This window comes from Antechinus flavipes, chromosome 2 (genome assembly GCF_016432865.1).
Source record: "Antechinus flavipes isolate AdamAnt ecotype Samford, QLD, Australia chromosome 2, AdamAnt_v2, whole genome shotgun sequence".
NCBI lineage: Eukaryota > Metazoa > Chordata > Mammalia > Dasyuromorphia > Dasyuridae > Antechinus > Antechinus flavipes.
In genome coordinates, this window is record NC_067399.1 from 254,741,475 (window position 1) to 254,766,881 (window position 25,407).

The window sequence follows — 25,407 nt, forward strand, 5'->3', positions numbered from 1 at the left end:
AAACTGAGTCCTGATGGCCCTTTTTAATTTTTAGGAGGACTGTCAAGTCAAGCTTGCTTGGTTCCAGAGAACAGAGCTCAAAGCAATGAATAGTAATTATAAGAAATTGTTCATAAGCAAAATGGGTTGCCTTAGCAGGTAGTGAGTTTCTTATCAATGGAAGCCTTTAAGCATAGGCTATATCAGGCTTCCTAAACTTTTCCCACTAACAACCTTTTTCACCAGAGAAATTTTTATATGATCTCAAGCATATAAATATAAAAAATAGGTGTACAAATCAAACATTTACTGATAATCATAATTTTGTGACCCTGTCTCCATTCAGTTATGAGATCCCATAGGGAGTTGTTTAAGAAGCTTTGGGCTATATGAATTTTTCAGGAAGAGTGTAGAGATTTCTGCTTCGGATTTGGATTTGACTAGATAACCACTAAGACTTTTAGCTGTAAAATTGTAAGATTCTATAGGCTTGTGACATATTCATTATTTAGCAAATTAGGGATTGAGCCTGGGGGAGATCATAGGTTCCTTGCCTCCTCTTGCTGTGTTCTTCTTCTCTTTCCACAGTTCCACACTTCCTTGTGCCTAGCTATTTAACTCGTTTTACACTCCTTGTTAGAATGTAATCTCAGCAAATAGATGACTGGTGGTAGTGATCTAGAGCATTCTTTCCAATCAGTAAGAGGTTGTGAGGACCAAAGATTGAAGAATACTTCTAACTATTGGACACTTAGATCACATCTGAAATACTCATGGAGGGGATGGAGGTGGAAAGGGAAGTAGGAAAAGATCATCATATACACCAATGTGTCAATGTATAATGGAAAGAACACTATTGGCCCTGGAAACAGAGGACCTGTGTTCCAAATCCTTCTCTGATATTTACCACCTATGTTGTCTAAGCTAAATTACCTAACCTCCACAAACCTCAATTTCCCCAGATGTAAAATGAGGGGTTTGAACTAGATATCTGAGCTCCCTTCCCAAAATACATGATCCTTTGAGTCAGTATCTATGATGTCACAAGCCCAGAACTATATTTTTGAGTTGCTAAAATCTGTTTCCTGAGTCCTTCAGAGCAAGATTGGTTATGTTTGCAAAGCAGAATGAAAGATAAAAGCCCATGTAACCTAATTTGTTTTTAAATTACAAAATGCTTTCTCATTCCCTGAAAATATCTAAGTATTTTAAAACATTCATATTTCCTGAACACCCCTCCATTGATACAAATTAAATCCCTCCCATGTCTTAGCTAACAGTTTTCAAAAATAGTTTGTTACCTGGTGTCCCAACATCTGCTATGGAGATGCTTTAAACTTAGCTAGGCTGATCCTCAAATGGCAGACAAATAGTCTGTCACCAGGATTGATCTTGAATACTTTTCAACTTGGGGGGAGTCCCAGAGCACAACTTTTGAGGAGCCCAGGTTACCTCCACACCACGATGGGATGCTAGAGGAAGATTTAAAAGGAGGGAAAACATCATACTAATTGGCACTTAAAATATACAATAAAGTTTTCATTAGAATATCAGTTTTTTGAGAGCAGGAGCTAATTTTCATTTTTGTCTTTGGATCTACAGTGTCCACCCTGTTTTGCACCTACAGCAGATGACCTGGAATAAATGCTTATTGAATAAATTAGAGTCACTAACACATTTAATACATTTAAATACATTCTTTCATTTGTTCCTCACAATAACCCTATAATAGAATTAGTTCAAGTATTTCACCCCTTTTATAAATGGAGAAATTGAGATTCTGAAATACAATTGATTTGCCTAACATCACATTGGCAGTGAATGGTGAAATCAGAATTCAAACTTAGATTGTTATCATCTTATCAACTGTATCTTCATTCAGTGAATTTGTTGTGGGGTTTTCTTGGCAATGATATTGGAGTGGTTTACCATTTCCTTCTCAACTCATTTTACAGATGAGGAACTGAGATAAACAAAACTAAGTGACTTGCCTAGGATCATACAGCTAGTAAATGTCTGAGATTGGATTTGAACACAGGTTATTCTGACTCCAGGATTATTGCTATATACATTGCATCACCTAGCTGCTTTAAACTTAGGTTTCCTAACCCTAAAATCAGTGCTTTTTAAAATGCTTTAAAAATGTTATTTTTTTCTTTCATTCATTATAACGTAGTACCTCTTAAAGAGAAAAAAATGGTCCCACCAATCCTTAGATTTAGAAAGAAACTCAAAGATCCAGCCTTAAATCTAACTTAAATTTTTAAATGATCTCACCTCAATTTCTGTTTCAAAAGTCTTTGACAGGATTTTGATAGAAACCCTCTCATACTGAGCACATAGTCTGTGTCACAAGTATATATTTCTGATGATGCTCCAAGAAAGATTCATCTTTTACTGAATTCCTCTATATTGTAAGGAACAAGATCCCAGTATTTGTTGTTTTCTGTATGTGTGTCATGGGTATATGTATGTGTGTGTGCATGTATAAATTAAGAGACTAAATGCAGAAACCTGGCTGATGGGACTTGCTCAACTGAAAAGGAAAAATGGATTCAGGGCTTTAAAAAATGATGGAATTAAAATTTTTAAAGCATACTTTATTGAATTAATAGTGAGTTTTTAAATGATTTTCTTTCTTTTTGAAAAACACTTTCCCTGAGTGCCAAACCATTGAAGGTTTTCTATTATCTTAATTGTTTTTTAAGTCACAGGTTTTTAATTCAAAGAAAGCACTTTTTTGTATTAGCTTGATTTATTTTACACTTGAAAAAAACTTTCTTCACTCTTTGGAACGTTCCATTTGCCAATTTGCAAACAAAGCAGTTTCTAAGCTTGAGTCACAAGTCACTCTTGATGAAGAGAGGGTATAGTGGTGGTGGTGGTGGGGTTGAATTAAACCTCCATCTGTCTCAGTTTATTCATCTCAAAAACATATATGAAATCAAACTTGATACACTTGATGTAATAAATTGAATTTGCACTCTGAAAATAAAGTCTCATTAAAAAAAACAACAACAACAAAACACCTTTCCACATCAACCACTCATCCATCTCATTGCCTTTTTTGGTCCCTTTAAAATAAATCCAGAGATGAAGACTAGGAGTCACATCATTTTAACTTTGTATAGCATTTAACAAATTGTTTTATTTATTTCTTTGCATTCCTAGTGCTAAGCACAATGCCTTTCCCATTTAAGTAGACACTTAAGAAATATCTGCTGATTTTAATTGAATCCTACATATTGTATTGACTTTTTCTGAGAGTTCAATTCTGTCTATAATGTCAGAGACCAATTTGGTCAGTTATCAGAGCAGAGTGCTAATAAGACCAGTCTTGTTGTCTCAAATATCCTAAGAAAGAAGGAAAAAAATCTTTTCTCACAATGATAGACTAAGTCTTTATGCTTGGCCTGTTATATCCCCAATATGTCTCATGTTCTATTATCTCAGAAGTGTTAGACTTTGGTCATAGAGGATACTAAATGAAAGAGTAACTGATTCAGGACATCTTATTATAGCTATTGAATTATCAATTCAATATGAAAGGTGGTAGGATGATGAGAAATCTCCCTTTTAAAATAATTTTGGTTTTTAAAATAGTTTTTGACTTATTCCTGCCTGGCATCAAAAGAGCAACATTGAGTGATTGTTCAAAGTTTCCAAGAATCCTGCAATCTTTGATGATTATGATGATGAATGTTTTTAAAACATTTCTGATAACATAAAGAAAAATTTTTTTCATGGATGCCTTCATCAAAAAATTAAACACTTTCATATATAATGGCATAGTTTAACAGTTCAATCCTATTGGGAAAATATATTTCTAGTCTGCTACAGAAAGTGTCCAGAAAGTATGAATTAAATTTGAAATAGTATGTTTAGCCACTTTTCAATACAAACTATTTCAGGATATCAATATAATCCATATCATATCTATCTTGGATGGGATAATAACATATGTATTTTACCAAAATTTTTAATTTGGGAAAGTACATCTTTTTTCTCCTTTTTATAATGAAAATACCCCCTCTGAGATTAACAAGGCAGTTATGTCTCAGTTTTATAATTGAGGAAACTAGAGTTCAGATATGTTTAGTAACAACCATGGGTACACAACATGGTGGTGGCACCAGAGCTAAGAACGTAATTCTGTTTGATTTCCTTTCTCATGTTCTTTCACTATATCACACTATATTCACTATATCACACTGCATTGTGTTATAGCTTGTGTTCATGTGTTAAGGAACTCAAAGAAATTACACCAATAAATTAAAACATATATGTATATATTTGGGACACTGATTATTTGTTTCTGGATCCCTAGCTAGTATGATCATGAGGAATGTAAGTCATTCTAAAGATACATTCTCCCAGTATACTTGGAAATTTTAGGCTTGTAGAGATGCTAAGATTTTGATAGAGTAAAATTCTGGCAGAGAAAATTTAAAGATCTGACTATTCCATTCCTAGATAACAAAAATATCAATTATATGTTAACATTGGCTGGATAATATAATAGGCTAGGTGATCATGATTACTATTATCAGCATTTAATATTTATTAATTATTCATAATGACCATAACAAAAAATGAAAGAAATAAGTTAAGAAATTTTAACAATTCTCATCGTCATAATTTTATTTTTTTCTAAACTATAGTTAGCTTAGTTAGAAATTTATATAGGTTTACAAATATTATTTTACAGGTATAACTATGCAAATAAATGGAAATCTATTTTGGCAGATATATATATATATATATATATATATATAAAACAATATCTGAAATATGATATATAATCTATAAGACACAATATAATCTATAAATTATATATGTATAATATAATACATGTGATATATAATACTATATATAATGCAACATATAACATAATGTAATCTGTAATATGATATATAATACTATATGTATAATATAATTCACATGATATATAATTCTATACATATATAATACAATGTAAAACATAATATAATCTATAATGTGATATATAATATTATATGTATAATAGAATACACATGATATATAATATAATATGTAACAAAACATAAATACTATATAATATGATATATAATACTATATATATAATAAAATATACATGATATACGATACCTCATATATAATATAATACATGGGGCGTATCATGGAGCATGGTCAGAATGTTGAACTTGGAGTCAGGAGTCCCAGGCTGGAATCCCACCTCAGCTACTTATTACCTGAATAATCATAAAGAAATCACTCTAACCCTTTGGGTCCAAGCTTCCTCATCCATAAAATGGGAGAATTAGAAAAATCTAAAAAGTATTTTCCAGCTCAGAATCTTTGGTATTGTGGCGTTTTCTGCAAATCTTCAATGAATATTCTTTTTATGATATGGCTAAAATTCAAGATGTATCTGGCTAATGCCATCTTTATCTACCTAGTGTACAATAAATAATTGTTTCCCTATTGGATTCTTATGTCTAGAGCTGGAAGATACTTCAACGACCATCAAATGCAATTACCCCCCTCCCCCATTTTAAAGATGAAGAAAAGAAGGGATAGAATTGGTATATGATTTTTCCAAGGTCAGATAGGTCATATCAAAGGGAAGATTCAAACTTAGGTCCTCTGGACCCATAGTCTAAGTTCATTCCATTCTACCATGTTCCCATCTAAGAGCTAGATAGGAGATCATCTAGTTCAATTAACTTGTTTTACAAATAAGGAAACCAAGGCCCACAGAGTTGAGTCAGTTTGCTTAATATCACTCAGGTAATTAATAGTTGCTGGATAAGTAAATGTCTTTGTGTATACATGCTTCTAAAAACAACCACTGCTAGCCATAATTTTGTTTAAATAGTAAACCATTTATCATAATTTTAATCTGTATAATTTCTACAGTTTTATGATCCATATTCCAAATTAAGAACAGAGATGTCACAGATACTAAAAATACTTTTTATCCAACCCTTGACTTTTCCCATTCTCAGTCCCAGGCTTTATCCATCTATAAAAACCACAATTGAAGAAAGGAAAATGATTGAATTTAGAGTACCAGTTACTCAAGCAGTTCTTTTAAAACACATTTACATTTTTAGGTGCAGAAGTGGGCATTAGGTGGGAAAATATGGTATTTGAAACGTAAAGGAATAAAGATTTCATCATTTCCATGGGAAACAACTGAAATAATTACAGGAAATTAAAATGACAGCTTGCATTCCTTTGTTCCAATGGCTGTCACAACCAAACCCGTTTCCACGCACGTCACTAAAAGGGGTTTATCCAGTCCCCAATCTGAGAGTCCTGTTGTTTTGGTAACTGTTATTCCTGCATCATTTTATCTAACATTAGAAGGTACGAAAAAGCTTCATTGTCATAACAGCAATTTTTAAATCTGTTTGCACAGCAAGACAGCAACCAATTGCAATAGCCTTGACAAAGGGAAATGGTAATAGAATTTCAAGCATGCAGCATTAAAACAATCCCGTATCAGCAGACTGTATGTCTAGATGTCATCTTTTACAATACAACACAATTAATCCAAAATAGACCATAAAGATGAGGGAGAAACAGTTCAGTTTATAAAGAACCAAATCTGAGCAGAGGATTGTATCTACACGCTCATTCTGGAGATGGGAGACTTACTGAATCAGTCAGATTCCCTGGATTCATTTCTTTAAGTGTGTTAAATTATCACAATAATGGCAGTGTTGATTTTTTTTATCTCTACTTTTCAGTGAATATGAATGCTTGACTCTGGCAGGGCTTAACTTTGTGTATGAAGGAAAAAAACATTCTGGTAAATATGTTGTTACTGATTTAAAAATCTATTTGTTCAGTAATTTCTGCTGGAACCATCATTATCTTGCTGAAGCAGCTGCTGGAATATTAACAAGACGCAGCAGTAACAAGTGGAATATAATTAGCACTCCTTGTTCCAGTGAATTCTCAGTTTTAACTGGGAACAATTTGCAGTGAGTCTCTGTGCTGTTGTAATTAACTTAGCTAATGCACCACACATAGGGACGACCCATACTGGAGACTGTAGGAAACCAACTAAAGGCTTTCGTGGCTAGTCTTACAGGTAAGGTTTCATTTTACCTGGCCTCAGCCTTCAATCCTCAAAGGAAGAAAGGGGCAGGCCATTCTCCATCCTCTGAATGCTCTCCTTTCCTTTTCTCCACTAGTTCAGCTTCCTCTCCGCTTTTTAAATCTCTGGAGTCCTCTTTGAAGGGACGATCTTCCTGATGCCACCTGGCTTCTTTTATTAGAATAAGTCTCCCCAATAAGCCACAATGTCCATTTCCCCCAAAATATTTCACACTTAAAAGTTCTCAGTTCAATCGGAGCAAAAGTATCTCCAACATAACAGAATAAGTGATTAATTCACTCAATATATCATCATCATCATCATCATTCTATTGATTTAACTGACAGAATGAGCTTGTTTCAACAACTGTTAGAAGATTCCATGTAATTCCAATCATGTTTCTGCCCCTTTGACTAGTTGTTGGTCAAAATTTTGGGGAGGCTGAGGGAAAAAACAAACCAAAGTTTATGCCTCAAAGATAAAATTTCAACTAGGAGTAGATTTGCTATTTCTGAGTCCAACAACAGCATGGGCTAAGGACCCAGCCCCTCTCTCAAGTATTGAGAAAGGACTGACACAAAGAAGATACGATTCAGTCTTTAGCCCAGCAAAACCTCCAGTCTGGCTGAAAAGAGAATGAACAAACTCAAAATGAATAAACACTCGAGGACTTCACAAATACATAAACAAGTAAAAATAGAAATAGTTCAATCTAAGCTCAATAATAGCCAAAGGACAAGAAGTAAAAAGTGAGATTTGCTGAAGGTGGGCTTAATCAGACTGGGCTTCCTGGAGAAGGGAATACTTCAGCAGGGTTTGAGTTTGGTATAAAATGCTGAAATTACATTTTAGAGGACTTTGTTAAAGTATACAGCCTTATTTAGAATTTAAAGAAAAAGTTTCATGATTTTAGGGATTACTTTCATTTGTCTTCTATTAATGACTTCTTTCCCAGTTAACTCACTTGTTAACTTGGGTTAAGAATTCAAAGCACACAATTTTCTGGGTTATTAAGGGCGGTTATTTTAGAACTCAAGCCACAACAGTTAGGTTCCAACAGAGGCATAAGGACTGAATATTCTTTCTTTCAACCCCTAAATTTGTATCCTCTCTCTTTCACTTGTAGCTATTAAATAATAACACTTGCAGCAGCTGGCATTTCAGCAATTCTATATACTCTGCAAAGAACCTTTAGAAGGGCTAATTTGATTTTCATAGAACAACTGCAATGTAGTTTGGGTAAGCATGTTGGTCTTCATTTGACAGGGGAAGGAAACTGAGTGCCTAGAAAGAAGTTACTTGCTCAAAAGTCAGGGAGAGAGTTAATGGTAGAGTTGCAGCTAAAACTCATGTTTCCTCATTTCCAAGTCCTAGGCTTTTTCTACACAATGAACAAATCTAGTGGGAATCTGGGCACAAAACCATCTCTTCATGGGAAGTTCCCCGAGGATGAAGAGTGGCAGCAACTAATGCCTAACTTTATCTGTACCTGTTACCTGACCCTTAAATGAAGCTGTATGAAATGACACCAAAGCAATACCTTCAGAAGGCCCATTCCTTTCCTAAACTGTATCCAAAGACCAGGCAATACAAATATTTCTATGATCTGTTGGAAACCCTTCATTATAACAAAACTGTCAGTTCAATATACATCACAAATTGCATTTTAAGTAATGCTTGCTTCAAACCAACTGGACCAAAAGTGAAATATTCTGTAACTTGGATCCTTTATCTATACAAAATAACATCCAGGTATTTGGAATTAGCTTACATTCTTCTTTTCATTTGTGTGTATTGGCATTCTAAAAACAGAGCCAAGAGTGAGATTTAACAAATAAATAACTCAGATATTCTCAATTCTTTGTCTAGCCTACTGTTTTCCCTAAGGAGGAGAATTTAGAACCATCGGGGCTTGGGGCTGAAGTTCAGTACCTGGTGTCTCTTTCTCCATCTACTCAGGACTCCGATTTTTCTTCCAAACTCAACATTAAAAAGAAAAATGAATTTAGCCAAGAGACTTGATTGGACATGTTCTGCTTGCTTCATAAATGGCCTGCCTGATGATACATTCAAGAGTGAGGTCAGGAAACATTCCCTGAGCAGAAAATATCCATGCTTTCTGACTTTCACATTTGAGAAGAAACTACTTTAAATCCCTGGATCAAGTAGAAATTTTCCTTTAAACTGAGCCATCAAGTAAACAAGCTGCAAGTAAAAATAAACAAGTTTGAATGGTTAGAAAAGAAAACCAGGCTCTATTCTTAGTAAGGAATATTTTTATAAAAAGAAGATGAAAACAATTGTTTAGGCTGATATAGAGGTTGGGGAGAGGAGTTAAAAACAAAGAGGAAAAGATAGAGAAAAAAAAGCAGAGGGGAGAAAATTGAGTTCTTAGGTATTATTAAAGATTCTTGCATAGAGTGAAGTCATTTTTGCTTTTCTCTCATCAATTTTCCAGCTCCAGAAAGATGCTCAGAAGAGACTGTGGCCCCACAAAATCCTTTTAGTTGCTCCTGCCCTGGATGCTGACATATTGCCTTGGAGATGCCTATAAATTGTAGCACACCTGAAATTATAGGTCAAATGGAACCCAGTGTGCTTAAATACAGCTGGAGTTGGGTGTCAGGATCAAATAGCAACAGTGACAACAACGAAAGAGGAGTAAGTGTTTTAAAGGCTCCCTTTGCTGGATTTGTAGATGAATCTTCTCAGCAGGAATTCCCCCATGCAGAGATGAGTTGGTGTAGGGGGAGACAAGGGGGCCACATTTGCATGAAGACCCTGAAGCTTGCCAACCACTCTTTCCGACTCTGGATTCCTAGAATATAAGAAGAATTTGGGGGTTGGAGTAGGGGGAAGGGCAGGGAGCAGTGGTGGTGGAGTGGTGCTTTATAGGATTGCTTTGATGTCTTTTTCTTTAAAAACCCACTCCAGTGACTTGCCAGGGGTTACATAGGGTACAGATTATAGGCTGAAGATCATTGAAAAAAGGCATCCTAATATGTAGATTCTTAAATGTTCCAGACAAGGGGAGAAGCTGGCAACAAGGAAGGGCAGGAAGTAAAGATGATTTGGATAAAAATGTTGACTGGGGCAGAATTCATCTCTATGGCAGGCAGTTCAGATGCATCCACTTCCAAATTTCCTTTACTATGAATTATATTCAAGGTCTTCAAGTTCTGATTTCTTTTCCACCTCATCCCTCTTCCCCCAAATAAATAAATTGATATTCTCTTGATCCGTTTGCATTTTAGCGCTTTACACTTTCATCTCTGGGGCTTGGTTATGTCTGATTTCTCACTGTTCAAAACTGGCTGGAAAAACCTCAGGATGCAAAGGATGGGGTGGGGGTGGAGGTGGGAGGGAAGCATCTACATTTTTTCTTTTGCAAATGAATTGACAGACAGCTCTACAGGGTTACATTTGCAGCCTGAATTTCCTATCACAATATTTTCCGCCAGACCGAACCGAGACATTTGTGCTGCTGAGGCAAAAGATTTGAATATCCAATCTTTCCCCCTCTGCTACGTGCTTGCACGCGCTTATGTAGCAAGGGGAGGAAAATCAGATTGCTTTCCCTGCAAATACATATTTCACCCCTGCAAAAATGGTGTAATCTGTTTTCCCTGTAACTAGAATTCATGATGTCAGGAATACTGCTCCCAATGTCAAGAATTAGCTGAGCCGGGATAATGTGTCTATGCATGGTATGTATAAATATACATGTTATATGTATGTATATATGTATGTGTATGCATATATATGTTTTCCCTCATATACATATGCACACGTACCTCTATGGGATTTTAAATTCACAATTCAATTCAAACTTAATACAGTATTCTCAAAATATAAAATACCACACCCTACCTCACTTCATCACTACTATTTATCACTATCATTTACCACTACCACCAGAAATAGTGTTGCCCTTCCAGTCTCTGGCCACCCTCATTTGATGAAAAAAGGAAAAAGGCAGCACAGACTCTCCTTTCATGACACATGAGTAAAGGATGTCAGTACTCATTGACCCTGAAGGGGACTGCTTCTGCATTGAGGGGATGATCCCTTAAATTGGCTATGAGAATGAACAACAAAGTGACTACTTCCCAAAGCTGACGGTGCCCAGAGACAACATTAGTGCCAAAGAGGTGATCAGAGAGTGAACCTATTTGCTGTCCAGATGTAAATGAATTCCAGGCCAATTTTCACCATTGAACCAGAAATATCCTCTCTGGAAAATGGGACTAACTATGTTTTTTTTAAATAGCTTTTTATTTACAAAATGGGTAATTTTTCAGCATTGACAATTGCAAAACCTTTTATTCCAACTTTTCCCCTCCTTCCCCGCATCTCCTCCCCCAGATGGCAGGTTGACCAATACATGTTAAATATGTTAAAGTATAAGTTAAGTACAATATATGTATACATGTCCATACAGTTATTTTGCTGTACAGAAAGAATCGGACTTTGAAATAGTGTACAATTAGCCTGTGAAGGAAATCAAAAATGCAGGCAGACAAAAATAGAGGGATTGGGAATTCTATGTAGTTGTTCATAGTCATCTCCCAGAGTTCTTTCCCTGGGTGTAGCTGGTTCAATTCATTACTGCTCTATTGGAACTGATTTGGTTCATCTCATTGTTGAAGAGGGCCACGTCCATCAGAATTGATCATTATATAGCATTGTTGTTGAAGTATATTGACTATGTTGAAAAAGGGGAAGGGAAGAGAAGAGGGAAGGAGAGAGAGAAAGAAAAGAAGAAGGGAAGGGGAAGTAAAGGAAGAAGGGAAGAAAGAAAGGAAAGAGAAAAAGAAAGGGGAAGGAAAAAGGAAAGTAGAAGGGAAGGAATACACATTTATATAGTGGCTCTTGTGTGCCAGGCATTGTGGTAAGTGATGTCTCATTTGATTTTCAAAACACTTTGAGGTAAGTGATATCAGAATTCACATATTACCATTTGAGGAAACTGGGACCAACAGAAGGTAAATGATTTTCCCAATCACACAGCTAGTAAGTATTTGAGGCTGTATTTGAACTCAGTTCTTTTTGATTCCAAGCCCAGAAACTATAATCTACATGACTCCTTCCAACCTTTATATCTGGTGAACTCCCTTCTCAAGTGTATTTGATCACAGACTTCTAATAGGAAATTGTACTGAAGAGGAATCTTTTTCATCTATGACTCTTATAGTATCTGATTTTATATACTGATGTATTTGAAGGAAAAGGCTAAAAAAACCCACAATCACTTTAAACTGCCTAATAATAAACCACCTGATAATTCATTTGTTTTTATTGAGTAATTTGTACCTTTTTATAGTTCTTTCATATATCTGTTATCTCAGTTGGTGCTTACAACATCCTCAAAAGAGAAGCCAGGCAGCAGTGATTATTCCCATTTGATAGATGAGAAAATAAATGTTCCAGAGAAGAAGGGGGACCCTTCCAGAAGAGAAGGGTGTTGGGAGAGATTTTGATTTGCCTGGAGTTTACACAGCTGGTAAATGAAAGAATTGGCCTTTGGTCTTCTGAATCTCAGGCCTATATTTGTTTGTTTCTTAATGTCTTCTTACACTATTCTCCCTAAATATAAATAGATTATAAAAGTCAGAATGCAGATCAACATTGTTCATCCAAAAAAAACCCGAAAAAGGTATTATTTCCCCAAGAAAAATGAAACTTCATTGTCCTCTTTTGAAAAAATCAAATCCTAATGAAGAAGCCTTCATTTGGAACACCTCATGTCACTGGAATTTCCAAATACCATGATTCAAATTTGAGCAATTAAGTCATGCATCCTAACCTTCAGTGAGCAGTATCCCAATGCTGAAGAGATAGTCTAGTGTGAATTTGAACAAGTGATTTCCATCTCTGGGTCTCATTTTGCTCCTCTATAAAATGAAGGAGATGAATTATATAGTGCCTAGGGTGCTCTCCAGATCAAGAGAGATGATTCTCTCTTGTCATAAGTCGTAAGAGATGTGTCTGATTCTGATTGCTCCCCGACAAAAGATCCCAGTGTAGATGGGCAATTTTTGAAAACCAGGTGAGAGATTTTCTTCTGGCTTCTGATCAAAAGTCAGTCAGTGGAACAAACAATAAACATTAAGGGACTACTATATGCTAAGCACTTTAGAAATATCTCATTTTACTCTCATAGTAATCCAATAAAGTAAGTTCTAGTATTGTCCCTACTTTACAGTTGAGGAAACTGAGATATGGGTCACATAGCTAGAAAGTATCTGAAAGAGGGCCTGGAACTTTAAGCAATTGTACCATTGAGGACTACCATAACTATCAAGTTATGGAGATGGCAAATGTACAAAGGAGGAAAAATTAAGAAAAAATTAGGTATTAGAAAAATTCATAGAAACAAAGGAAGACTTGTATAAAGTGATTCAGAATAAAGAAAATACGACCAAGAGAGTAAAATAAAAATGTCATCAGGCTAGATAAAGGATAGACACTTTTTGTCCTCATTGAATATCTCAGAATTACAAGAGGCCACTAAAAGATGAAAGAAAGAGAGAGGAAGAGAGGTAGAGTCATTCTCTTCTTAAAGGTCCACTGAGTCATCAGCTTTTCCAGATCAGTGGCTAGTAAAGGGATTGACTGCTTCATCATTTCAAAGTATAATCTCTCCCTTTCCAGTAAAGAATTAAACTGAGGTTGTTGGCTGGTGGCAGACATGTGCATGCTCTGTACATCCCATTACATTAACAATAATGTAAATTAAAACAATATTTAGGTACATCTGAATCCAGGTAATGAATGATGTTAAAGAATGGTATTTAATGAATGACCACTGGAATTGTAATCAGAGAATCTGAGTACAAATTTTGGCTGCATTACTTACTACTTATGAGATCTTGGAAACTTTGCTTTATGGCTTTGAGTTCCAGTTTTCTCATCTGTAAAATGAAAGGGTGATATTAGATGATTTCTGAAATTATTTTTAGCTCTAAAAAAAATCTGTGATCCTATGATACTCTCAATAGAGGTTGGGGACTCTGGTGCTACATGTTGTATACTCTGTTAGAGATCACTGTATCAGTTGGTTTTGCTTGGTGATATAGGTAGGCTCTGAGATCTCTCTTCCAAATTCTACTGTGCAGTCAGGTTGGGTCTCTAAAGTATGGTTGGCAACGTCTTTCATTAAGATTTTAGAGGTAACTCTGAGGTATTAGGTTTTATTTTTAATATAAGAACTTGAGACCCCACTTAGTGGGCCCCGGTATCAAATAGATAATTGGTATCTCTTTAAAATTAATTAATCAATTGATATTGATTAGTTTTTCTTTTTTATTTTAATAGCTTTTTATTTTTTCAAATACATGCAAAGATAGTTTTCAACATTCACCTTTGCAAAACTTTGCATTCCAAAAATTTTTCCCTCCTTTTTTCTTTCCCCCCCTCCCCTAGATAGTAAACATTCTAATATAGGTTAAACATATACAGTTCTTCTAAACATATTTCCACATGCCTTATGCCACACAAGAAAAATTAGATCAAAAGGAAAAAAAGAAAATGAGAAAGAAAAAAAAAAGAAGCAAACAAACAAACAACAAAAAGGTGAAAATATTATGCTTTAATACACATCTCCATAGTCCTCTCTCTGGGTGTAGATGACTCTTTCCATCACAAGTTTATTGGAATTTATTTGTTGATTAGTTTTTCAAAAATATGTTTGTTGCAAAGATAAATCAAGGTCCAAAGGGATAGCTCTTTGTTAGTCTCCGAGGGTTGAAGCCTCCATACAGTCCTGAAATCACCTTTTATCGGTATGTCTAGTTTGTCCTTGGCTCCCAATTTTCTGTAGATAAAAAAACAAAACAAAAAACTGCTCTTTCCTAAAACTTGAAGAGATGGGGAAGAAAAGAGTATGCTGTCATTTGGCACAGAGTCATTTTGGGGTGTTAGTTGAAAGCTGTCAGCCAGTGCAATTTTGGGAATGCTTTTACTATTACTGATAGGAAGTACAAATCTTCTGACTTTCAGTAAAGTCCCCCAAATTGATTAAGGATACCCACTCCAAATCTAATTTATACTTTTGTATGCCTTCCAGAGAGGTGTCTAGGAATTGTTCACAATTATTTTTATATGTTTGGTTGATTCTGTAACTCAATCAAAAAGGTATTCTCATCAGATAAAGCTTTCAAAATTTAGACCATTTTGTCCATTCCATTAATTAAAGAGTGATTCATTCATTCATTCATTTGAGAAGTTTGGAACTTCTATGTGTGATTGGAGTAGGGAGGACCTCTACCTTTACAAATATTTTGTTTTTGACAAGGGCAACTTTTTCCCTTGAGGGAGAAGAGAGATATAAAGAAATGTATGCAGTGTAAAAACATACATCATCAATAAAATTTTAATAACAAAATCAAGATAATTATTCTCTCTTTTTTGGTCTAGACCAATTATTTCATCCATATAAAGAACTCCCTAAATAGAAACACCTTCTATCAATGCAGATATAAACACTCATTTGTCACTTATAATCTTAAATAATCCTCTGATCCATCTAAGAATGGGGTCGCTTGCCAAAGGTCACATAGCCAGGATATGAATTCCAAATCTTCCTAATCCCTATCCAACAAGCATACATTTATGCTTTTAAATGTCCAAATAAGGAAACTTATTGTAATGGAAAGAATGCAGAATTTAGACGTAAAAATTCTAGGTTTAAATTGCAATTCTGTCACTTATTTCCTATGTGACTTTAGACAAGAAAACTCCTTCTCTTCTGGCCTCAGTTCTTTATCAGTAAAGTAGATTGGATAGCTGATCTCTAAGTCTCCTTTGAGCTCTAAAACTTCCCAATATAAATTAATGGTCAGTCCATTTGTTGCCTCATCCCCTTTTTTTCTCAGGGACACATGTCAAAAAATATTTCTTTAAACATTGTAAAGGACCCAAGTTGAATCAGTCCAAGGCAGAAATGAAGGGAAAAGAATGAAATCATAGGATCAACTTTTACTATCTATTGCTACCTTAGTATATGTCACTACAAGAGTAGCTTTATTCTAAGAAAAAGTTTCAAAAAACCTCTGTTTCTGAATATATGAAATAAGGGAATTGGACTTAATGACCAGTAAGTCCCTTGATGATCTAAACCTATGAACCCTGTCATGTAGAAGAGGGCAAGGGAGCCCTGATTCATAGATGAGCCTGGAAAACAGTTGTAAAGTGAATTTAGAAATAAAATTCCCTAGAGTTCATTCCCTAATATATCTGTTTTATAAATTCAAATTTTTACCTATCAGGGTTACTTCACACATCAGTAAAATGCTTCAGATTTTTTCATTAGATGAATAGAGGCAAAAGAGTTCTTGTGCCAACTTTAATATTTGTTGTATATTCTCCTGCTGTTATCAACTATCCAAATGTCACTTCTTGGCGCTGTTAATATAGCCCTCTCCTACCTCTTATAGTCTTGGAAGAGAAGCATTTTGGGGCAGTCAATATAGAGTTGACCCTGTAATCAGGAAAACCTGACATATCCTGGACAAGTCACTTAATAATAATAGCTAATATTTATATAGCTCTTAATATTGTACCAGGTAGTATGGAAAGAGCTTTTTAATGTTATCTGATTTGATGGTCATAACAAGCTTGAGGGGTAGATGCTATTTATCCCCATTTTACAAATGAGGAAATTAAAACACTGAGATTAAGGTCACATGGCTAGTAAGTATCTGAGGCTGAATTTTAACTCAGGTCTTGATTGCAGAATCAGCTCTCTATCCACAGCAACACCTAACTGCTTCTCAGTGGCCCAGGCACCTCTTTATGTGGCAGGGCAGTTGCAGATTTTCATAGGAGGAGGAATCTCCTCATAAATTCCCTATACTAGTGAAATCAGACTCTTAGGAGGCAGGTAACTGGACTTAGTAAAAGTTTGTGTATGATAAAAGTAAATAGGTTCTGAGAGTATCTGCCAAAAACCAGTAACTGGTTTTTGTGACAATTGTTCTACCTTTTGGGGGGCCTTTGAGATTTCCTTCATGGGTTTCTATTATAGATATGAGACTTCTGGCTGGCTAAGACATTGCAGAGAACGATACATGTGTGAAGTATATACACAGACAAGTTCATATGAGTTCAAAATCTTTCCTTTATTCTAAAAAATAAGACTAAGCATGATAATTAAGTCTTATTTAATACTACTTGCGTTAGTTAAGATAAGACTTAACTACCTTACCTTAATTCATTTGTTAGTGTGCTTAGAGATTTGTGCTTTTCAGACATTTATATCTTTTATTTACTCAGTTCTCACAACAATTCTGTGAGGTATTTCAATTGTAGAAAAGAGGAAATCAAGTGACACAGAGATGACAGACAGCCTAAACTCAACCAGTTAGCAACAGAGCTAAGACTAGGAGTTAGATGTCCCAGGTCCCAGTACAATGTATATTTAGTTATTTCCTCATGCAGCTTCTAGATGAGTTAGAATGTCTCTATATTATGTTGAGGTAATTAAGGCAGTCCACTAAATAAGCAAGTGAATTAAAATAAAAACAACAAAAGCACTCATGTCCATTTGGTGCCCTATATATAAATCAACTTAATTTTTCATTTTTCAATCAGCCATTCTGAGAGTGCCTACATGCAGCCTTGGGCCAAAAGATATTTTCTTAGACATGTACCTTTCTTCCTATGTGAATCATGTGTGTCTAGAATCAACAAAGAGAAGAGAGAGGTTTTAAGCAAATAAGCAAATATAAGATTTTTGCTGAGAATTACAGGCATCATATTGTGGAATAAAAAGTGAATCTCCTCCATTTTAAAAGGAATGTAGCTAAAAAGACTTTGGTCTGTTTGGTCTTCATTGTCTGAATCAATGAGATAGCTTTTCACAAAAATAATTTCATTATTTTATACTCCCCTTCTCCTGCTTTATCTCCTATCACCCCCACCCAGCAGGGACATATATCTATACATGTATATGCATCATTCACATAGCTATATAATATGTTTGTCTAGTTTTCCTTAATAATCTAAAAGTAACTTCATGATCAGTAATAAAATATGTCACTACCAAGAGTGATTTTATTCTAAGAATAAGTTTCAAAAAAAGGCAGCACTTTAGTGTGCTTTTAACTTAAGATTGCAATGGCATAGGTAAATTGCAATAAAAATAGGGTAATACTGACAGCAAATAGCCCATTTGGAAAAGTGTCTTTTTGTTAAAAATCAAGTACAAAATGATTTTTTTTTTTTTGCAATAACACTATCAACAGGACTCCAAAGGTCATGTTAGACTATATAAGGGGTGTCTTTATTGGAAAATGCCTCATCTAACTCACTACAATTCATAGATTTAAGCTCAATTTATATGAGTGACTCCTTGCTCCCATTCACTTAAAAGTAGCATTTAAATTTTTATTGATGATTATTTTTACATTACCTACATTTCCTGACATAGTCCCTTCCCCTCTAAGAGAGTTATCTCTTGTAACAAAGAATGCAAAAGAGGAAAAAAAGTTCATAAAAGTGACTAAAACAACCATGTCTGCTATGATATGCAATGTTTCACTCCTATATTCTATCACTTCTACAAAGATAGAAGAGAGTTTCATTGTTATTGTCTCATCTTTGGGAATAAATTTCATTATAATAATTCCATAGCATTCAATTTCAATTATTTTGCTGTTGTTCTTTTCATTTATGTTATTGTAGTCATTTTGCATGTTATCTTCCTGGTTCTTCTCATATTACTTTGTATCAGTTTGTATAAGTCTTTCCATGCTTCTCAGTATTCATTATGTTCATCATTTCTGACACCATATTAATATACATTCATGTATCATAATTGTTTGTCCATTCCTCAATCAATGGACAATTACTTTTTTCCCCAAATGGAATTTTCTGCTAAGGATAAAATATGGTGGGATGAATGATGGGGGGGGAGGGAAGGGAGGAAAAGTACGTAGATATTTATATCTAAAGTTGGTACTTCAATAAAATGAAAGCCTCCCTTCCATACTCATAACAGATGTCAAATAGAGCCAGATGTAAATTTGTTCCAGTTGTTTCTAGGTCATCCTGGAATTTTGGGCATAATCACATATTAATAATAATCAATAAATCTCTCTTCAAGTGAGAAACATTTCATTGGATCATAGATACAGAGTTGGAAAGAACTACTGAGGATATCTAATCCAATCCATTCATTTTGCAGATGAGGAATTTTAGTCCCGAGAATAAATGACCCAAGATCACTCAAGTAGTGAGATTCAAACCCAGGTCCTATGTGTCCAAGTTTGGAACTCTTTCTGTTATATTATATGTATGTTTGAACTGATAAAGTCTCCCAAGTTTTTCCCTACAAAACCCCAAAAGAAATATGATCAATAAAAGGAAAGAATCATTTTTTGGAAAGGTTATAGAGGAAATTTTTTTTTTAATTCAAGTCAACAACTGTTTCTTTTCATTCTAGTCTAGTGCTTGGCTAGATAGCCTCCAAGGACCCTTCCAATTCTTTGCTTCTGTGATTCTGTCCAGGAAGGACTTGATCCAAACTCCTTCTAATAGGGCAATAGATATTAAGCCATTACTGTCAACCAGATCATATATGCTCCGATCCAAAACTATGTAGCTAATTCAATTCAAGGATTTTCTGCACTGTACTTAGTTAAGATTAACAGTATTTTTCAAATAGTTGAAACTTTTTCTCTATTTTTATTATGAATAATGATTTAACTTGTTTTTTTTTTTAAATCATTCATTTCTAGTCTCTCCTGCTGGGGTTTAAATTACAAAATGATTTCTGTAGACTTCTGGGCAACGAGACCAAGAGTGATCGAGGCATCATAATTGAACATGATCCACAGTATTTTACACTGCATAATAAAAGAAGTGTGTCCACAGCACTGCAAAACATAAAACTGGCAATAATTTAACTCTGAATATTTTTTGCCTTTAATTAAAATAAACTAATAAAGATTTCAGAGATGCTCTGATTTTAATAGAATGCGGAGTTATAATTGGTGACCTATTTTAAGCAATTTAATTTCCCATGACCTGCTTTCCAAATTAACATAGTAATAAAAGACTGTTTATTGTGTTTGGGAATGTAAGTTTCTCCTTCAAAGGTGTCACATGCCTTTGTGACTCGATTTAAAGGTATACTCCTTTTATTAAAAATCTTCATATAAAGGAGCCGGTAAATTATGTAAAGATTTCTTTCTATGGCACCTAATGAGCCCAGAATTTTAAATCAAAGCATAATCAAAGAAAATGAACAAGGACATCTTGAAGATCTATAAAATCACTATTAAAAGTCACTACTCACAATGAATTCATTTGAAATCCCTTTCTTATTAAAAAAAAATAATAATGTGAATGGAATGTGTCTTTTCTGGCAAGACACACACAGGCTCCTGTGTCAGATCCTTCTCTAATTTACCTTTCTGTCACACATGCAGGCTGCTGAGAAGGGCAGGGGGTGATCCTGTGAGATACAAGGGCTCCAAGTTATGAAGAATAAAGCTCAATTCTTCTTGCATTAACAGCACGTTATTGGTCGTGTTCCGTTTCTGTGCATCAGCCAAATGAAAAATGATTCTCTTCACGTGAAAGCAAATGGCTTCACATACACGTATTCCTGTTTTTAACCACATTATGCCTACGCTTGAATTCAGATTCAGGCCCTGATGCAGAATAATCATATTAGATGTGGCTGGACCCTTCTACACAGATAGACTCATAGGTATGCATATTACATTAGGGACAGAGAAAGCAAGACAGGATTCCAGTCCTGGAGGTCATTGTTGGAGATTTAGAAAAGAACAAGCAATTGGTTTTGCTTTTGTGCAGATGGGATGCAAATTCTCAAGGCTGCCCAAATCTTCCCCTCACCATGTTATTGCTGATAAGAGAGCCCACCTCACCTCTAGCTATATGTCTCCACCCGGAAGCCTGCTGTTAAATGTTTAACAACTAGCTCTTGGGAGGTGGAGATTGTACAAACAACTCACTTTTACATTTAATATGCATTGACATTTTCCCTACCACTTTAAGTCTTGAAAATCAAGAAAACAATAAATTAAGCCCTGATGTGTAGTGTTTGTCCATTTCTAAGGTTTAAATAAAATGAAAAATTACCAATTGGCTCTCCAATGATAGAAGCTGGCTCCAGGACAGAACTGGTCTTCACTTTCCCACCCCCTCTTCTATAGCTTTTATTTTAGGGCAAATCTACATAGGCTACATACCACTGCACCTTGACTGAACTGAACAGTTTATTTCACTTATTCTTGTTTCATTTAATTTAATACCAATTAATTAACTAAATCCAGTTATTGTATTCCTCACTAGACTGCAAATTTCTTATGAGTAGGGATTGTTTCGGTCTTTGTAAGAATATCTCTAGCACCTAGCTGGGTGAGTGGAACAAAGAAGGGGCATAATAAATATCTATTGATTATTGGTCGGTTGTTGGTATCATATAGGTAACCCAATGCTTCAGTGTGCACCTAAAATTCTATTTCTAAAAATTCTTCTGGAATTTATCAGGGTTGGCAGTTTCTACAAAAATCACAGAATTTCAGAGTAGGAAGAGACCTTGGGTGTCATATGCTTAAGATCCTGCTTAGACAGGTAGCATTCACCCAGCATCCCTGAAGTAGCCATCTTGCTTCTACTGGGAGGAGCTCACTATCTCTTTGAGAGGGGTCATTTCATGCTAGGAAGATTTTTTCTTGCCTAGATTGCTAGTTGACTACTCTGCAGTTTCTTTTCATTGCTCCTAGTTCAGCCTTTTGCCTTTCAGTATAATAATTCAGTGTAATCCACATGACAGACCTGGCATTACTTGCAGCTAACTACCTTGTCCCCCCAAGTCTTTTCTTGATCTTCTCAGACTCTTTCCATCCCCAACTCTTATATGACAAGGTTCCCTCACTATTTCAGTCACCTCAGGCTACCTGGATATGATTATTTTCACAGCTTTCTCAACCCTTATTTATATATTTACCCTTAAACCTTAGCCCCAACACAAATCATAAACATTTTTATAGCATTTTAAGGTTTACTAAGCACTTTATTTATATTTTTCCTCTGACCTTTATAAAACCCTAGTGAAAGAGGTTATATTATTTCCCCCATTTTATAGATAAAAAAACTAAGCTGAGACTAGTCTAGTAACTTGCCTGGTGACACAGCTAGTTTCTGATAATGGATCTTCAACTTTCTTGATGCCAGGACCAGACTCTATTTACTGTGCTACCTAATTGTTTTAGTCTTGATCTCTACATACTTTAAATGCACAGTTCAATCAATTTTTGGTTCCCTGTTCATATTATGCACAGATTATTCCTTCCATTTATATTTTACAAATTTCTTGAGATCAGGGTCTGGAACAATGTAATTTTTCTTGCACAGTGCCCAACATGAGTGCATATAGTACCTTGCTGTCACAAGGAAAGACTTTCATTTGGTGGGGAACAGCAAGGTAAGGAGAAGAGTTGTAAAGATGGGATGGGTGGGTAGTGTTAATAATGCCAAAAAAAATTAAATGTAAGAGCATTAATGAAACATTAAAAACATGTGGAAGAAAGAAAAAGGAAGCTTAAAAGGATTCAAACAAAGAGGGAAATATTGATACTATCATTTAAGTTTAACATATAACTAAAACAATTCATGTGTTCAAATACAAAAATTTTATCATTATGATCATGATAATACTGATATAACTTCACATTTGTATAATGCTTTACAGTTATAAAGCAATTCCATGTGCACTATCTCTTCAAGATAGTAGGGAAAAGATTACTCTCCTCATTTTAACAGATAAGAATACTAAAGCATGAAGACACAAAGCCCAGGAGATTGTCGTCATTCTACATTCCTACATGTGAGTGCCTTTTTCTGAGCAGTCTCTGTCTCCATTCTGAGAACCTCTGCATCCCAGGTCCTTCTCTAGACTTATTGCATTTTGTTCATATAAATGCATCCAAGAAGAGAGAAATCTCACTTCTATACAGAATATCAGACAAAAGGCAAAGTGAAGATATAAATACAAAACACAAAACAAACAAAGCACTTTTCTGAAGACAACAAAAAAGAAGATACCTATGGCTCTTAAGGGCAAATATCAAACCAAATTCAAGACAATTTTTAAAAATATAGACCAAATAAAATTTTTTTCTCAGAAACCAAGGTTTTATTGTTTGTATGTGTCCAGTATTTGACATTTATGCTTCTTTGTACTGTGGAATATTGACTAATACTCACTTGAAACTTTTCCTTTCACATATTGCTGCCAACAGTATCTAACAACCAATGAAAAGCAACACCCCTCCTCCACCCTAAAAAGCAAAAAAACTAAATAATGAAATCTTTAGCTGGTTTAAATAATTTAAACTAAGGTCAATTCTACCAACTAATACAAAAGATTGACACACATATCTGCCATGATAATAAAATTATAATAAAAAAGGAAAGGAAAGAGAGTCGGAGGGAGAGGAAAGATGAGAAAGAGGGGGAGGTAAGAGGGAAGGAAAGGTGGGAAGAAGAAAGGGAGGAAGGAAGAAAGGGAGGGAGGGAAGAAGGGAAGAAACAAAGGAGGAAGTGAAGGTGAGAGGAAGGGGAAGGAAAAGAAAAGGAAGAGTAAGAAAAAATAGTAGAAAGAAAAGAAAGAGGAAAACAAAAAGATGGAAACAGAAAGAATGAGTGGAAAGAAGGTATAGCAAAGAGAAAAAAAAGAAGAATTCATTGAGTTCAATTAGAAAAAAAATATAATATTGAGGTTGGTATTGTATTTTATCAACCTTTATTTTCCTTACTTTGAATTTTTCACTTTTCTCTTAGATTGATGCAATTGCCCAAATTAACCTTGTCAAAGCCTAAACTCTGGGTATCTTGTTGGATTATCTTTCAGCAACACTTTTCTTTTCTGTGTTTATTAACAGAGGGAGGCACTGAGATCTCTGTGGGAGAGATGCAGCCAGGGAGGTGAATGGGAAGCACTCAGGAACCAGGAGCACAAGTGCCCTTTGTCAGGAAGCTGAGTTTACACAGGATCTGTGATCTGCACAAAGACAGACTTCGAGAGGGAAACGGAGCCCCCAATTATAGGATACCTGTGTGAGGAAGGAGCTGAATGTCCTTCACTGAAAAGAGGTCCACACAAATGCCCCCATTAACAGGCAAGTGTTTGATAGAAATTTAATTCCAGGACCTGCAAACGAGCTTGGTTATAGAATCAACCATCGAAAACGAGTCTTTACTTGCCTCAGCAACCCTTGCCTCTCGGGAATCAGCCTTAGACTTATGTTATAAGATAGAGAAGACAGAGGCAAGAAAAGAAATGGTTCCTTCCCTCAGAAAGCTCTTGATCTAATTAGGGTAGGGATGAGGATGGAAGAGGGGAAGAAGACTCAAACACAGGGGGAAATCTAAAAAAAACAAACCATACATTCTTGCATTCTCTTGAGTTTTGAGATAATCAGAACTGGCAGGAAAGGACAGCTTTCTCTTATTTTCTGAGAATAATGATTTCGTTTATTGAGGGCTAAAACTGTATTTTCTTTCTATCTAACCTTGTTTATTCTTGCCTCCCCCAATAGATTTTCCCAGTTCTCCAAACATTGCCCCACAAATCCCTGGAACACCAAGCTCCTGTAGCCTCCTAGTTCCTCAGGTGCTGATTCCTCAGTTTCTTGAATTCTCAACTTTCTGGCCCCCTCCTCTGCCCTTCCTTAGCTCTAAGAGCCTAAGCCTCTGGCCAATCATTCCCCCTCCCCTCCGTCCCCCAGCAGCTCCTCCGCTGCTCAGCTTTCTCCAAATTCCCCAGCCCCCAGCCCTCCAGCTCCCTGTCCCCCACCCCCTACCCCTTTCTAGATGTCGGAATCCATTGACACGAATCATTTCCAGTGGATTAGACCAGTCAAAATAACAAAAGCTGCCAGGCCTGAGTTAGTGGGGTGGAGCCATAATAGATGTTTGTTCTAAAATTGTCTGAGGTCTCAGAGAGAAGCAAGAAGTTGAAATCGGCAGATTTTCTGGTGTGTCTGTGCCAGCACCGCACTTTGCGGCTGAACGAATGTATCGTCAGTGCCCAACCCCACAGAACAAATGAGGGGTAGCTGTAAATTAGGGGGAAATGGCATTCTGATGAGGACAAAAGCTGCGGGAGCACAGCTGGAGTGTACCTTGTTCTCACAGGAGCCTGGAAATGGATCACCTCATTCTTGCCTTGATTGGCATGGGTCCTATGCAATCAGCTAATTTTGCTGACCCTCCAAAAACTCCTCTTTGTTCCCCGGTCCTCGGTACCGAGGTCTCTCTATTTCAACCTCACCTCTTCATTTCATAAAATTTTCTTGAGTCCC